The 15,937-nt window shown below is 35.4% G+C and overlaps 1 pseudogene; it reads left to right on the forward strand.

The window, feature by feature from the left end:
• Positions 1 to 8,058, forward strand: part of LOC101088274 — a 32,377-nt pseudogene extending 24,319 nt beyond the window's left edge.
• The last annotated feature ends 7,879 nt before the right edge of the window (positions 8,059 to 15,937 follow it).

Below are 15,937 nucleotides of genomic sequence, written 5' to 3' on the forward strand. Positions count from 1 at the left end.
ACATGATCACAGAAAGAACTATTTAACGGAAATACTCTCTGACCTTGAGAGCACAAGATGTGATCTTTGAGATCTCCTCTGCAAAACTGTAACACTAAATGAGCAAGAGAGGAAATTCTGCCCACTTTGAAACAAGGTAACTGGCAGTCAGATGTCTTGAGGATATTGATGCGATTATAAAGTGTGATGGTAGAAAGGGGTTGCTAAATGGACCTCATGGTTTTTGTCATTTATTTCACTAAAAGTTATATTTTTATACCTATTGTATACCATTATATTTGTAGTCATAGTGGTGACTTTGGTAGGCTAGAAATATGAAGACAAAAGGTGGCTTCAACCTGCAAAAGCTTACTATTTTACTTGTTATTTTAAAATATTATATCACATTTGAGAAATATCTCTTTTAATGTCAAGGACAAGGATACTATTATACCGCAAGTACTAGTCAAGCAATTAAGAAAGAGACAACATAATGGGTAAACAGTTTAAAAAGTTGGCCTAAAATTATCATTAGTTTTCAATATTTTTGTACGCTTGAAATTCTAAAAATAATTATATGTAAAATTCGTACAAAAAGTGAGATAATTTTGTGAAGTGGCTAGGTATGAAATTAACATGCAGAAAAAAAGAGCCTGAATGATTGTAAATAATAATCAGGAGTTACGATGGATGGAAAACAAGACAGTTTCAAGTACTTAAGAATAAATTTAAGAAGAAAAGCAGAAAATCTGTATGAAGAAGAATGTAAAATACTGATCAAGGGCAAGAAAAAATATCATCATAGGAACGGAAGAGCTTGGAGAAGACATAAAGCTCCATGCATGTGGAGCTCCGTTCATTGACTCCATTCATATGACTCTCGTATTATTCCAGTTCTCCAGAGAAACAGAAACAATACAATACATGCCTAAATAGGAGATTTATTGTAAGTAATTGGATCATGTGATTACACAAGTTAATGAGTACAAAATACACAGTGTGAGTGAGCAGGCTGGAGATCTAGGAGAACTGATGAAGTCAACCAGCTGTTTTCTGGAGAATTGGGAGGCTGGCCTTTTTGTTACATGCAAGACTTCAACTGATTGGATGAGGCCCATCCACACTATGGAGAACAATCTGCTATACTCAGAGTTCACCAAATTAAACATTAATGTCATCCAAAAACCACCTACTAGGTGGACAAATAAAATTAATCATGACTTTGCTCTCTCTCTCTCTTTCTCCCTCTCTTGAGAGAGGGGAGGGGCAGAAGGAGAAAAGAGAGAATCTCAAGCAGGCTCCACACCAAACACAGAGCCCAATGCCAGCCTCAATCTCAGGACCATGAGATCTTTCATGACCTTAGTGGAAATCAAGTGTCAGATGCTTAACTGACTGAGCCACCCACGTGCCCCTCTCAGTTTTTGAGTAGTTTCTTTTTTTTCAGTGTTTATGAGATATATAATATTGCATAAATTTAAAGTGTACAAAATGTGCTGAATTGATGCACTTAAATGTTGTGAAATGATTACAACTATAGCATTAGCTAACACCTTGCATAAACTCACACAATAACATTTTTTTCTAATGATGAGATATTTAAGATTTACTCTCGTAGCAACTTGCGAGTGTATGATACAGTATGGTTAAGTATAGTCATCTGACTTTATATTAGATCCCTGAAAGTTATTCACCTTATAACTAAATGTTTTACCCTTTGACCAGCATCTCCCCCTTTCCTCCACCCCCAGCTTGGCAACTATATTGTGCCCTCTGCATGTAGGAGTTTGGTTATATATATTTTTTTTAATTCGTGAAAAAAGATCTGTTTACCAACATGATTCAGTACATCTTATTTCACAATTGTAATAGTTCTTTCAAAAGGTGGGAACAAAGACGTCTGTTGTAATATAATCTTGTGAAAAATAAGATGAGAGTAGAAGCCATTGGAAGAGCCTCCTAGGAAAGTCCTTTGTAAGAGAAGGGCCTCTCACTGGCATGGCCTTTCACTTTTTCCTAAAATGAAGATGGTGGTGGTAAAGCAGCCGTTATGTAACCATGAGGTGACAAGATGGAAGATATAAACCACCATCCCAAGATGACTGAGTGGAAGTTTTGACAGTACTGTGTCACTGACCACATTCTCAAACCACCATATTGGCCCCAGATGAAATACTTTTCAGTTCTTGTTACATGAGAAAAATTAAAATCAATTTAGATACAATCATTACTTAGATCTTCTCATACATTCAGACAGGTTGATGTCTAATATAGAAAAGTGCATTGCCTTGTTTTAGTTACCTTATTTAGTTAGGTCAATTGTCCTCAATTATCCCTTCTCCATCCTCACCAAGGTTGTCCCTTAGGACGGTCTCAGACAGTCCAAGTCATGGTGACTCATGGTCACCCTGGTAAATAAGGGAAAGACTTCAGAGTGTGTGTCCCTGCATGTTCAAGGCAAACCTAGACTTATTTCAGCAGTATCCATTTGAAAAAAAAAAGATTTGTAAAAATCATACAAATTTTTACAGCTTATACCAGGATACTCCTCTGTCCTTTTTTTAGAGTCTGGAATGATGACTATTGTTCTCATCCCTTCTCCTGTTAAAATTTTCTCCTGGCTATAATTCAGCTAAACCAACATAGCATAGCTATTTTTAGTTGGAATCGCTTTTATGTGATTCCCCCCCTTCTTTTCACAATGAACACATTAGTGTCCAAAGACACTAATATTTAGGAAGTTTTTCTAAACATTTCACAGATTTTTCTCTCAGCTTTAGAATAGATGGGAGCCATTCAGAGATTGAGAGAAACCAAAGTTTTGCACATTTTCCAACAAAAGAAATTATAATAAAAAATTAGTTATGAGCAGAAACATCGTTTCTTGCCTGTTAATTATCCATGTTCAAATCCAGTTAAAAATACCTCACCCACTGTATTCTTTATTCCTTATTTTTATCCAGAGAATAATTAATGTTGTAATATGCTGTAAAGAAAGGCTGCTGTCCTATACCTTTTTGAAGGAATGAAAGCTGAAAAGAGGGGATGAAAATGATTTGTTTACCTCGGTTCGAGGTGAAATTGCTTTAATTTTTCCAGCTGCATTGCTGCAGTAATTTAAAAGCCTGAGCACGTCTCTCTGTATCATTAAAACAAAACTGGAATTAATACACAGCCCACTCAATCCATACCATAAAGCACTCAAGGAAATGCTGATGGTGGTTGAGCTATTGATACCTGGTTAGGTTTTATAAACTAAGAGAGTATATATCGTCAACAATAATGCTGATAATGAATTGATGATGTTACGCTTAAACAAAGAAAATGGCTTGCCTGAAACATTTGCTATTTGAGAAATCACTGTTTCTTTCACTTCATGCCTAAAGCATGGATATGGGCGGGGAAAATAGTACCCACGAGAGGAGATACTATCACATCAGTAACCTCAAATGCGAAATGTGTCAGCCAGATAGAACATTTGGGTTCTACAAAAGCATTGTTAGAACATACCATTTTCTAGTGGGGATGTGTTAAAGTTCTCGGCATTACAGACAAAGCTCCCTCTCTACAAAACTATCTCTGTTTTGAATAGTGTAAGGAGCCTCGTGTTGTTTTGTACACCTCTCCTTTAAGGTGTGTGTGTGTGTGTGTGTGTGTGTGTGTGTACAACCCAACAATTTCAATTCTATAGATATCTATAGATAATCTGGCATGGGTGCATAGAAGACATATATAAGAATGTTTGTTGTAATATCTAAAAAAAGTGGAAACAGCCTAATGTCATCAATAACAGAATGATTATATTAATAGTCATACATTCATTCAATGAATAGTATGCACAGTGAAAATAAATCAACAAGCCATGCGCGTCAACCATGATGAATCCTAAAAATGTAATATTAAGAAAAGGAAGTGAATTACGTTTGAAACTTTATGGTATTTTCACAAATGCATAAAGTTCAAAAACAGTTAATACAGCTCAAAAGAATGCTCGACATGAATTTAAGGAGAACAGCTGCTTGTAGGGAGCAACTGTAAGGGATATGATGAAAGGGGTAGAAAAAGGCTTCCAAAATACAGTAAATATTCAAATTTTTAAAATTTTTTTTGGTGGAAACAGAAATGTTTCTTACGTACAAAATGGAAATCATATATAAAATGTAAAACACTGCTATTGGCTCTCTTTTCCTCTCTTTTCATGATATCATGAAATAAATTTTCACCAAGTGCCATATATTACTATTATTCCATTTTCTGTAAAGCCAAGCTTGGGCACATATTAATATTGCCAAGTTCACAGAGAGTGAATTACTTAAGGTAACACAGCTGGCAGGTTTCAGAACCCTGATCCAGACCTTCCTAATTTGAGGGCAGAGCAAATGCCTTTAATGCCATGATTATAGACACTCTGCCCTCATTGCCACATCTAAGCACATGCATGATTTTAATGTGGTTGCAATCATTTTACATCCTGAATTTTAGGTAACATTGCATTCAGGAAAGTAGTCTGCATCATGAATAGCTTTTGAAAATATCCATAATATTGGTTACACATTATTTAATCCTGTCCTGCCATACTTTATTTAAATAACTTGTTTATTTCCAATGCCTCAATATAATATTGTTTGGGGGACATCCTTAAACATATCCTCTATTTTTACAGCGTAATTTGTAGAAATGTAATTACAGTAAAAAATACATAATTTTAAAATTCTAATTGCTCTCTAAAGAATCTGTTATCAGTCAGTATTCTCACTAGCAGTTTATGAGAGAACAAGCATTTCGAAAATCTGAGGAGCCTCTGGGTGGCTCGGTTGGTTGAGTGCCCAACTTAGGCACAGGTCATGATGTAACTGTTCCTGAGTTCAGCCCCGCGTCTGGCTCTCTGCTGTCAGCACAGAGCCTGCTTCAGATCCTCTGTCCCCTCCCCCCAGCCCTCCCCCCGTGTGCGCGCACACACGTGTGTGTGTGTGTGTGTGTGTGTGTACACACGTGCGCACTTTCTCTCTGTCTTAAAAATATTTAGAAAAGAGAAAATTTGACACCTCATGATCACATAGTATTTGTTTTCATTTCATCTGCATACATTTAATAAACAACGATTTGGAATTTTTATATTCTTACTGATCTTCCTTTCTTTTGATGATCTTGGACTTCTTTTCCGTAGATGTATTACCATTTGCATTTGTGTTTGATAAGACAATTTTCCTTAAAAAAGATACTAATTCTTTTTCATGGTTGTCTAACTGTTTTGCTATTGTACATATATCATTTAATTTTACTTTTGACTTTGTGTTTTTATAATCTTTAAAAACCTATGTCGCTTTAAAAGAATTTTAATATGTTTAGGAAATACTTTCCTTCACAAAATTCCATATATAGACACGTCTTTTTCTTTATATTTTTTAAACTATAAGTTCAAATATAAGATGTGAATGACATTTTTTATATTATTTCTTAATTTTTTGACAATGTTTTGTGCTTTTTTAAATTTTATTTTAGAGAGAGAGAAAGTATAAGCCACAGAGAAGTACAGAGGGAGAGAGAGAGAGGGAGAGGAAGAGAATCTTAAGAAGGCTCCCTGCTCAGCATGGAGCCTGACTTGGGTTTAATCCCATGGCCCTGGGATCATGACCTGAGCCAAAATTAAGATCCGGATGGTGCAACAGACTGAGCCATGCAGGTGGCCCAAATTTTCAGCAATGTTTGACTATTACTGAATTTAATTAATTTGGGTATTTTAAAACTTATGCATATATATATATATATTATGTACACATTGGTCAATTTCTGAGCTGTCATTCTTTTCCACTATTTTCTCTGTCAACTTTTGCCCCAAGGACCTTTAAATCGTCAACTCATCTATCAATTTTTGTATCAATACTATATTGTTTTTTAACATATTGGTAGACCAAATCATAATTCTTTGGTAGAAGATTTTATATTTCTAGAATATTCAGCATTATAAATTTAGTAGCATCATCAATTTGCACTGCACTCCATTTTCAATTCTTCACCTAGCAGCCAGGGTGATCCTTGAATAAGTTGATCACATTTCTCAGTGTAAATATTCTAGCATGTTTTACCTCATTTTACAATTTAAACTATGCGTAGGTTACACATCTTCATGGGATATGACCACTCCACTTTGGCCCCATTTTTGGACCTAATTCTCCTTTCTCTCATTTTGCTATAGTCACTCTGGCCTTCTTTGTATTCTAGTGACAAACTAAGTATATGTCTTTCCATACAAAATACAGTTGAAATTTCATAGTTTTCAGTGTGTCTGTGCTTATGGAAAGAGTAATTTGGAGGAGAATAAACCAGCTAGCTCTTTCAGTACATTTTAATCAGAAAGTACTTCACAAAATTTATAGATCTTAAACTGATGTTGGTATTAATTTAAAATAATACTACTGTTGTTTTCCAGTATTCCATGAACTAAATGTGAAACAAATTTGTAAACAGATAATAACTAAAGTCCCGGGGTCAAAAACTGATCACAAAAATGCTATGGAATTTGGGAGTGACTATATGCCCAGTTGATAATCAGGGACAGGAGAAGCTCAGAAATATGCCTTAGCCCAAGAATTTTGGAGATATTAGCTATATCACACAGGTCTCACCCTCAATTTTGTTATGGCAAAACCTATAATGCAAACACATCCAATAGTCATAGTCTATCTGTGAATGGCTCTGTGTGGATTAAGCAGAAGTCACTAGCTAGCCCAAAGAGTTAGAATTTTGTTTTTCTTATTAATCTTCAAAACAAATGGAAAAGGAAATTATTATCAGGCTTTGTTTATGGATGAAAAGCGTAACAAACAAATTTTCTATGCCTCAAGTATCTTTATTGGGCATAAATTTTCCTAAGCAAAACCTCAGTTCTTTAAAAAAAAGTTGTTTAATGTTTATTTATTTTTGAGAGAGGGTGAGCAAGCATGAGTAGGGGAATGGCAGAGACAGCGGGAGACAATCCAAAGCAGGCTCCAAGCCCTGAGCTGTCAGCACAGAGCCCGAAGCAGGGCTGGAACTCAGTGTCTGTGAGATCATGACCTGTGCCGAAGTCCGACATTTAATCGACTGAGCCACCCAGGAACCCAGCAAAACCTCAGCTTTTAAGAGACATTCTCTCTTCTTTTTTTTTTTTTCATTTTGATTAACTAAAATTCATTTGTAATTCAGGCACCACCAGAAGAAAGTAATTTAATCTAAGTTAGTTGAGGTATTTTTTGTGTGTATCCAAGGATCCACTCTCACAATATCTCCTTTCCTCAGGGCTCATATGTACTTCATGGTAGGAGTAGATTACAAAAAGAGCATTTTATCATCATTTCCCATGTGGATATGGGCTAGGCACCCAAGTCCACATCGGTTCTGAATTCATGAGGCCAGGCAGATCAAAGCCGTGATATTTGCTCTTAATTACGTGGCCACTTTAGAGCCTGCAATTTTTCAGTTATTTTGATGGTCCAGTAGAGGACATGAAAAAATGATACGTGACATCAAAAGCTAACATTAAGTGTTGCCATTGGTTGCAGCCGGAGCAGCTAGAGGGGTCACGGCCAACAGCGAACACACCTTCATTGCCATCAAGCCCAATGGGGTCCAGCACAGCCTTGTTGGGGAGATCAAGCGTTTTCAGCAAAAAGGATTCCATTTCATTGCTATGAGATTAATTCAGGCTTTTTAAGGGACACTGCATTGACCTAAAGAACTGACCATTCTTTGCTGGCCTGGTGAAGTCCATGCAATCAGGACCTGTGGTTGCCATGATCTTAGAGGGACTGGATGTGGCAGAGACAGGCTGAATGATGCTCAGGGAGACCAATCCTGTGGGCTCCATGCCTAGCATCATCTGTTGAAACTTGTGCATCCAAGCTGGCAGGAGAAGCTTATCCATGCAGCAATTCCATGGAGATTACAGAGAAGGAGATTGGCTTGCGGTTTCAGCCTGAGGAGCTGGTAAATTACAAAAGCTGAGCTCAGAACTGGATCTATGAGTGGCAAGAAAGCAGACCTCAGTGCTTTGCCCATTCTGTTCCCTGTCCCTTCCAGAGGCAGGGAACCAGGCTCTAGCAAATCTGGTTATTTTTGATAACTTCCTTATAAACTGGAAGGGGACTCTTGGAGCTAGAAGTACTGCCTGTGTGGTATTATGTGCTACTGTCAGATTAAAATGTTCATCCCAATGTTAAAAAAAAAAAAAGCTAATGCTTGATAAATTTTGTTTCTGAATTTTTACAAAGTAGGGTTCCATTCTGGGAGATGGGAAACAAGTAAAAGGCAAGAAAAATTATTGAGAACGAAAAGGAAATTCATCAGTCTCCGTTTGAAATGAAACTACTGAAGAAAATAAAATCAAAGATGAAAGGTATTGTTTTTCCAATTTGTGGTTTATGGCATTGAATAAAACTAGCCTGATTGTAATACAAGTGGCCAGAATGTCAACTGAACTGTAGTTGTACTTGCCACCTTTTGAATTTATCTACCTATGTAATCTCAACCAAGAATCATCTTGGATATATGATATAATATATGGTTTCATATGTGGATATACTAATAACAACAAATATCTACATATAAAACTAACACATCTGAAAATCAAATGAGCTGAAAAAGTAGCTCTCAATACTCAAGTGCCCTTTGAATCCTACTGTCTTTCCTCTAATATCAAGTGCATTTCTAAATTTTGCGCTTATGAGTCTTCTGCTTTTAAAAATAGTATTACTGGGGCCCCTGGGTGGCTCAGTCAGTTCCAGTGTCAACTTTTGGTTTCAGCTCAGGTCATGATCTCATGGTTTTGTGAGTTCAGCCCCACATCGACCCGCTTGGGGTTCACTCTCCCTCTGTCTCGCTCTCTCTGCCCCTCCCCTGCTCATGCTGTCTCTGAATCTCTCAAAAAATAAATGAATATAAATGATAAAAGTATTAAAAATATTATTACTACAAATGAGTGTTTTTAAATATAATACTGTTACATTTTGTATGTGTTGAATTTTGTATCAGTAATATTATACTAAATGGATTATTACCTTTTGCTTTTTTCACTCAACACTGAAAATTATTTTCAAGTTTTATTTTTTAATTTATTTTTAGAGAAAGCGAGCATGTGAGAGGGGGAGGGGCAGAGAGAGAGGGAGAGAGAGATTCCAAGCAGGCTCCATGCTCACAGGGCAGGGCTCAATCTCATGAACCACAAGATTATGACCTGAGCCAAAATCAAGAGTCGACTGTGTAACTGACTGAGCCACCCAGCAGCCCAACATTGGATTTTTTTGACATTTATCTGTTATTTTACACATATCTACTTGATCGTTCTCAATGCCATAAATATTTCATTGGATGGATATTGTACAATTTTTAAATCTATTCTAACATGTTCTGCATGATATTACTTTGGAAATTTTTTGAGATATGCTTTTTATCTAAATGCAAAAAAAATCATAATTTAGTTCATAAGCAGGGGTACTCTTGGGCAAAAAAATGACTGAATTGACTATTACGGATCAATGATTCTATGAATTGTAACCTACTCATCTTCCCTCTCTGATTTCATGTTCTGGAAGCAACCTTATCTGTTTTCTTCCTAGGTAGATGTGACTATGGGGAGGCATCAGTCCTGCCGTCATGAGGATCCCAACCTGTTTGTCAAAATTACTTTTCTCCTTGTAACCAACAAATGGAACTTGTACTTTATATGTCAGTCTCTTGTGAATCTCATGATTTGGGGCTGGTATAAGCTTGCTCCAGAGATATCAAATCCATTTTCTGGAATGGCAAACCCAAGGATCAAAACCCTGGGTCTAAAGTAATTTTGCTTCTGTAGTAATCCGTCCATCTCCCTTGTTACTTTGCCGCACAATTTGTCAGAGTTTTCCTTCCCTGAAAATTACAGGAACACTGACGCTAGCTTTATGCACAGAACTCAACTGCATAATTAATAAAGTGGTATATATGACCAAAACAAATAAATAAAAGTCTTCATTAGGTAATACATTGCACTATTTTTATTCTTACAAGATTTAGGTCAGCTTCAATATGCATTAACACACAATGAAAATTTATTTTCTTCTATTTATTTTTTTTGTTTCTTACTTCTTTTTTGTTTGTTATTTTCCTCTCTCATTTACTGTTACTTTAATTGGCTTTCTGTGTTGATAATTGAGAAAAGTTAATAAGATTTACATTTACATTGTGAAGGGAAAGCAGTAGAAAATAATCATATGCTATTTTAAAAATTAATATGTATTGTGCTAATTCATCAGATAAAGAGTGGCAAAAATCTGTTGAAACCTGAGAAATAATTAATGTCATTCAAAGATAATTGGTGGGAGCCAAGATAATTCCTAATTAATAATTGACAGTTAAGTAGAACCAGATAAAGTAAAAAAGTATGTTGTTAGTTCAAATTCTGAAATAGGATTTTATCCAAAAGAAGCATACTTTGACTTCCAAAGCTTAGATTTTGTCAGAATTTTTTTTTATCTTTGAACAAAAGTTGAACTTCCTTGTAGATTTAAGGAAAACAATTACATAAATATGATGCTAGTTCTTAATGAATCTACTTTTCAATGGTTTGCTTTACACTATCTTATGTTTGCCTAAGGATTATATTTGGATGTTATCACAGTAGCCTTGCTTATTCTGATACTCATATCAAGTCTATTTATTCATGCATATTAATGCTGTATATCAAATAAATTGTGTCATTGCCATAGGCAAAATTGTATGAACAATGGAAATCTCAAAGGAGACTGTCTCAGATCACATTAATATTGTTTTGTGTCTGTCTCATCTTCCTTTTGTCTGTAAGTAAATATTGAGAATGTAACTTTGAGGGTGATTTCTCCCCCACAGAATTATTTCCCAACAATTATGAAATCAAGTGTTGTAGAAATTCATATTTCTCCTTTTTTGCTAACCTCTCCGTATTTGCACACTTTCCTTTGTGAAATAATACATAACAAAATGTGACTATTATTTAGTATGCCCAGACTTTGATCACTCAAAGTCATTTCATGTTCATTGAGAGTAATAGTCTATAGTAATATACTTTATAGATGAAAAGTAACTATTGCTTAATTATTACTAGTGACTAGTTATGGCTTTTTCTATTGCTGTTCTCTTTGTTACACTTAAACATAAAGCTAATAAATCATATGCAGGTGATGTTTAAATTTGGAAGCTTATCTTTATCATAAATTATAAACTCAAGTATTTAAACATGTATTCTCCAGTACTAATATTGTCAGATTCACTGTTGGTTTACAATGTATATGTCAGACTCATGTCATACACGAGGTAATTTTAAAATTAAAAATGGTGAGGGTTAAGATAATGTTATGTCAATGAGCAACATCTTTACAAAGCCTGAAGCAAAAACTATAAAAAAGAATTGAATATATAGTTGACTTCTTTTATTTTTGAACAGGCAAGATATAGAAATTATACTGTTTATGGACAGTATTTTTTTTTACTTGCATGAGACCAAAAGCATACATAAGACAGCATAGTAAAAGTAAGAGCATGACTTGGTAAATCCTAACTTTGATGGTCTTGAATCTTTGATGATAGGTTTCCTAAAGACATTTCTTTTCTTGACCAGAACATTCATAGAAGCACGGCTGTCATTACCATTCCATCTTATATGAGGACCTCTGAAAGGCTCATGCATGAAATATAAAATATTGTTGGATTTAAATAAATTTAACTTAAAGATTATTATTGGGCGGACTCCTGGTGGCTCAGTCAGTTGAGCATCCAACTTGTGATCTCTGTTCAGGTCATGATCTCATGGTTCGTGAGTTTGTGCCCCACGTCAGGCTCTGCATTGACAGTGCAGAGCCTGCTTGGGATTCACTTTCTCCCTCTCTCTCTTCCTCTCCTTCCCTCTATCAATAGAAGTATATAAACTTTAAAAAAAAGATTCTTATTTGATAAGGGAGAAATATGAAAGCTTCATCTATGAACAAGGTGTGTCAAATGTACCAAACTATCACTTCATTAGCAAAAATGTCAATTTATTACTGGTTGGGTTGAATAGAGAGATTCAGAAATAGCCATAGGAAAAAATTCTAAAGATATGCAACTCTTTAAAAGAATAACTATGGTTATTCATCACTGTGAAACAAATTTGACTATTTCTGTGGAATTGACAGCTAATAGAATCACAATGTTCAACTGTAGACAATTTAATATACATGTAGTATCAAATCAGTCATTCTCTAAAGTCACATATGTGTGTGTGAAAGTGTGTAATTATACATATTCCTTTTAAAAAATATAACACTGCTTTTGTGGCACCAAATTAATATTCCACTTTTTTAAGCTCTTTTACAACTGTATTTCTATTGTTCAAATTTTGCTAATTAGAAATGCTTTCCAAGTCATATATGGCATGGCATGATATTTAGAGTACATTCAATATTTATTAAAGTTATTATTTAAAGATCATTTGATTTTTAAAGGTAATCAATATGTTTAAATTGTAAACAAGTGTGGTAAAACATCAGGTCTAAAATAACAGGTAAAAAATGTCTTGTGAGTCATGACATAAAGTCTGGGCTTTGTCCTAAGAACAATGTAAAGGGACAAACATGTTTTAAGTAGGGAAAATGTAGCATGTTTAGATTGCATTGTTCAATAATGATTCTTTCTAGAATGAGGAGATGAAGTTAAAGAAGGCAATGGTTTTAGTGGGAAAAACATTGAATGAAGTCAGCCTGGGATCACTGGGGTGGATGGAGAATTTGAGGATAGGAGAGGTGAAATTGACAAAGCTCGGTGACTAATTATATGAAGCTGGGTGAAAAGAAAGGAGATGTTGAGGATAACTTAGGTGTTTCTGGAATGAATGAGTGGGTAAATGATGATGGTACCCCTCAATGAGACAGAGAATATTGGAATGACAAACCATTTTAAGGGAATATTATGCATCAGGTATGTAAAGTTCAGAGCACCTAGTATGCAGTTTAATTGTGAGTCTGCTACTCAAAAATTAATCAAAGCTGGAATTAAAAACTTGGAAGTTGTTTGCCTATAGCTGAAAATGGAAATCACCGGAGTGAATGAATTTGTTTAAAGGTGATACAGAGTGAGAAAAGGAACTTATTGAAATTAAAGGATTCGGAAACTCAAGCACTTGATTATTAATGCAAAGAAAGACAAATAAGCAAAACGGATGGAAAAGAAGTTGTCAAAGAAGTAGAGGAAAATACGAGATTATGGCGGTATAGAAACTAGAAAAAGAAAACTCAAGAGGATTTTTTAAAAATCAAATGCTGTCTGAATTGCAGTAAAAGTTGTTTAAAAATTATTCTTAGGAACTTTTAGATATGAAGCCAGAGACACAGGTTGAGAATATGTTGAGGTGAGAAATGTGAGACGATGAATAAACAGGTAACTGAAAAGTTCGTAAGAGTTTTAAAAGGGGGAAGAAATAGAAAAGATAGTAACTAGAGAAAGGTGTATTGAAAGTATGTGGAAAAAATAATTTTTTAAAGTTTAATGTTTTTTAAAGTTTAAAGAGATCACGCATGCACGTGCACGAGCAAGTGGGGGAGGGGCAGAGAAAGAGAAAGACAGAATCCCAAGCAGGTTCTGTGCTGTCAGTGCAGAGCCCCACGTGGGGCTCAAACCCAAAACCATGAGATCATGAGCTGAGCTAAAGGCAGACATTTAACCAACTGAGCCACTCAGGTTCCCCAATAATTTTTTTTAATATGGGTTTCATTTAAGCCTGTGCAAGTGCTGCATAGAGTAGTAAATAGAGAGGGTCTTGGGGGCCTAGAAGGAAGACATAAAGGTACTCAGGGAATATTTCATGGGAAGGTAGGAGAACTAGGCAGTGAGAGTGCGGGTGCAAGGCTGGTCTTCCTGGGAGCAGAACACAAGTGAGAGACTCATCTCACGACCTGTGTGAAACTATCTCAAATAGATAAAATGATTAAATGTCATCTGGGAACTTGTTAGTTCCCAGGTTTCACTTCAGAATTAGCAACTCAGACTCTTCAGATGTGGGGCCCTGCAATCTCTGTCCTAGTGAGACTCCCGGTGGTTCTGCACACACTAGAGTTCGGAATCCACTGGAATACACCATTGAAGTGGCCACACAGAGACCTGGAAACATTCTGTTACCACAATTCAAAAGAGAGAATCTTAATTTGAAGGCAGCAGAAAATTGTTATCAACTTCTATCCTTGACTACATTATAAATAAAAATACAATGACATCCTGAAGATGTAACTTGATCTCAACTACATGGCTCTAAAATCAGGTTTTTTCTTTCTTTTACTGCTGCTAGAGTTCTCAGGAGATAACCCCCTATAAAGATTTAGATTGTAGAGAGGTTTAGTCAATCACACATAGTAACATACCATGTGAGCAATAATGCAATGTGTCACATGCACACTTAAAACGCATGCTTATGCACAAACATTAAGTCTTTACTGAGGCTGCGTGATGGCAGGTATTGCCTCAGACTAGTAAGTTCAAAATTATGTATTTGTGCTTATGCTACAATAAAATATAGAAGGTATTTTAAAAACTACTTACCTCAAGGAAAAAACATATAAACATATTAATATAGCATTCTTTGCTTTCTGAGATTCTTTGTAGATGATATAAAGTTCCTTTATATTCTACAAATATTATTAATATGAGCTCTAGAACAGGGAAATTAGAATAACTGTAAATACTCATAAAAAATTCAGATGCTTAAAACAATAACGGAACAATATCTGGAGGTATGGAAAACAAAACTACATCTTGGAGACTTTAATAAGAATATCATTTTTATGTCTTGGAATTTTCCCCAAAGAACACTGTCTTCAGAATGAAACACAACAGAACCTGCTTAGGTAAATCTGTTCTAGATATCATCCACCACTGCCAATAACTTATTTTTTTAATATTTTATTTGTTTTTCACAATCTCCATCATGCCACCAAAAACTTACGTGATGAAGCCAAACCTTAGCAATTTCTTGGACAATAAGCCAGGTTCTCTAGTGACTTTATCCAGGTTTTAAAAATGTCTGGTGCAATATTATCAGCCTCAAGTCTGGATACTCTAAGTGACTTCTTGAATGTCCTCACATAGACCTCAAGGTAGAAAGAAGACCTGAAATAAATGAAAGATAGTGGAGTTAAGCCAGGAAAGTCTAAGGTTGCAGGAGGCATGATGATAACCTTGTCTTTTTTCTTTTTTTTTTTTTTTTTTTTTTTTTTTTCCAAGCTAATTGCCTTTCTCTCACGGAGCTATTTCATAGGCAAGGCAATAAAGATTAGTTTGAAGGAGATGCATTTTCTCCATTTTTCTCAAAGGATTTAACACAGACAAAAATTTAGAATTGGAGAAAGCAGAGCTACAGAGTGTGTTTACAGAGCAAGCAGCTGTGATTTTGACTAAGTTTTAATAATTCCAGTTTGAAAAATATTGAAAATTTGCGTTCACAAATGAAGTGCAAATTCCACTGTACTTTTGAGATGTCTCAGTTTTTTGATTCTGAAATGGACCACTTTGACCCAGTTTAAGGAATCATCTTCTATGATTTTACTGTTTTTGATTCTCTGTCATCAAGTTTTGTCTAGAGCTTGAGATCTGCCTAAAATGTTAGTGAACCTATATTCCGAGTGATCATAATTCAGACATAGTTGTAATTCTTAAAATCTCCCAGAACTTCTCTGCCAGCTAATCCAACCCTGAACCTTGTTGTATATTTAAAGGACAGACTCATGACATGAGAAGACAACAAAATTGTTATCTTCAGATGATGAGCATGAACACATTTTAATAGATTTGAAGGAAACTTCCTGTTAGAGCAAAACTAAGAGCGCATGGTTGAAGCAAAATTACCTATTTGTTTAGGTACAGTGCATTGACTAGTTCAGGACACTAGGAGACATCCAAGTAAATTTTGTTACGGAAAATTCCATGGCCAGAGAACGCAACTATC

Source organism: Felis catus, chromosome D2 (genome assembly GCF_018350175.1).
Source record: "Felis catus isolate Fca126 chromosome D2, F.catus_Fca126_mat1.0, whole genome shotgun sequence".
NCBI lineage: Eukaryota > Metazoa > Chordata > Mammalia > Carnivora > Felidae > Felis > Felis catus.